General features: G+C 33.2%; 1 protein-coding gene across 1 annotated transcript in view; it reads left to right on the top strand.

Annotated features, from left to right (window-relative positions):
• Positions 1–2,273, top strand: part of NME8 (NME/NM23 family member 8) — a 53,891-nt gene that overhangs the window by 10,971 nt on the left and 40,647 nt on the right. The window lies entirely within an intron of this gene.

Below are 2,273 nucleotides of genomic sequence, written 5' to 3'. Positions count from 1 at the left end.
GTAAGTAGGTGGTCCATTTTCATTTTTTTGCACGTGTCAGTCCAATTTTCCTAGCACCATTTATTAAATAGACTATCTTTACTCCAATGTAAAATGTTGCTTCCATTGTCATAGATTAAATGACTGTATATGGATGGGTTTATTTCTTGGCTCTCTATTCTGATCCATTGATCTATGTGTCTGTTTTTATGCCAGTACCATACTGTTTTGATTTCTGTAGCCTTGTAGTATGATTTGATATCGGGTAGCGTGATACCTCCCACTTTGTTCTTATTTCTCAGGATTGCTGTGGCTATTCAAGGTATTTTATGGTTCCATATACATTTTTGGATTATCTGTTCTATTTCTGAGAAAAATGTCCTTGGTAGTTTGATAGGAATTGCATTGAATCTATATATTGCCTTAGGTAGTATTGACATTTTAACTATATTAATTCTTCTTATCCATGAACATGGTATGTATTTCCATTTATTTGTATCTTCTTTGATTTCTCTCTTCAATGTCTTATAATTTTCTGAGTACAGGTCTTCTACTTCTTTGGTTAAATTTATTCCTAGGTATTATATTGTTTTTGAAGTAATTGTAAATGGGGTTGATTTTCTGATTTCTTCTTCTGATAGTTTTTATTGGTGTATACAAATGCCACTGATTTCTGAATGTTAATTTTGTGTCCTGCTACCTTACTAAATTCATTTATCAGTTCTAACAGGTTTTTGGTGAAATCTGTGGGATTCTCTCCATATAATATCATGTCATCTGCATATAATGAAAATTTTATTTCCTCCTTTCCAATTTGGATGCCTTTTATTTCATTTTCTTGTCTGATTGCTGTGGCTAGAACTTCCAGAACTTTATTGAATAGAAGTGGTGAAAGTGGGCAGCCTTGTCTTGTTCCTGATCTTAAGGGGAAAGCTTTTAGCCTTTCCCCATTGAACACAATATTTTCTGTGGGCTTATCATATATGGGCTTTATTATGTTGAGATATGATCCCACTATTCCCACTTTGCTAAGCGTTTTTATCATAAATGGTTGCTGGATTTTGTCAAATGCTTTTTCTGCATCTATTGATATGATATAATTTTTATTTTTCATTTTGTTAATGTGACATATTATGTTAATTGACTTGTGGATATCGAACCAACCTTGCATACAGGAATGAATCCCACTTGATCGTGGTGTATGATCTTATTAATGTGATGCTGAATTCAGTTTGCTAGTATTTTGTTGAGGATTTTTGCATCTATGTTCATTAGGGATATAGGCCTGTAGTTTTCTTTTTTTGTAATATCTTTGTCTGGTTTTGGGATCAGAGTAATAGTGGCCTCATAAAATGTGCTTTGGAGCCTTCTTTTTTTCTGTATTTTTTGGAATAGTTTGAGGAGAATAGGTATTAATTCTTTTATGAATATTTTGTAAAATTCACCTGTGAAGCCATCTGGTCCAGGACTTTGGTTTGTTGGAAGCTTGTTGATTACTGACTCAATTTCTTTGGTAGTAATCAGTCTGTTCAGAGTTTCTGTTTCTTCCTGGTTCAGACTGGTAGATTGTATGTTTCTAGAAATTTATCCATTTCTAACAGATTGTCAAATTTGTTGGCATATAGTTGCTCATAGTATTTTCTTATAATTTTCTGTATTTCTGTGGTATCTGTTGTCACTTCTCCCCTTTTATTTCTGATTTTATTAATTTGGGTTCTCTCTCTCTTTTTCTTGGTGAGTCTGGCTAAGGGTTTTTCGATTTTGTTTATCTTTTCAAAAAACCACCTCTTGGTTTCATTGATCTTTTGTATTTTTTTTTTTGGTCTCTATTTCATTTATTCCTGCTTTGGTCTTTATTATTTCCTTCCTTGTACTCCCTTTGGGCTTGTTTTGCTGTTCTTTATCCAGTTCCCTTAGGTGTAAAGATAGTCTCTTGATATGAGATTGTTTTTGTTTCTTTAGATAAGCCTGCATTACTATGAATTTTCCTCTTAAGACTGCTTTCACTGCATCCCATATTTATTCGGTTGTTGTGTTTTCATTGTTTGTCTCGAATAACTTTTGATTTCTTCCTTGATCTCAGTTTTGACCCAGTCACTATTTAGTAGCATGTTATTCAGCCTCCATGTATTTGTATGCTTTCCGGGTTCCTTCTTATAATTGATTTCTAGTTTCATAGCATTGTGGTTAGAGAAGACGCTTGATATGATTTCAATCTTCTTAAATTTATTGAGACTGGTTTTGTGTCCTAACATGTGGTCTATCTTGGAAAATGTTCCATGTGCACTTGAGAA

The sequence above is a fragment of the Hipposideros armiger genome, unplaced genomic scaffold, assembly GCF_001890085.2.
Source record: "Hipposideros armiger isolate ML-2016 unplaced genomic scaffold, ASM189008v1 scaffold_981, whole genome shotgun sequence".
In the NCBI taxonomy this organism is placed as follows: domain Eukaryota; kingdom Metazoa; phylum Chordata; class Mammalia; order Chiroptera; family Hipposideridae; genus Hipposideros; species Hipposideros armiger.
The sequence above is the reverse complement of the archived record's forward strand: the minus strand, read 5'-3'. Positions and strand labels throughout refer to the sequence as shown.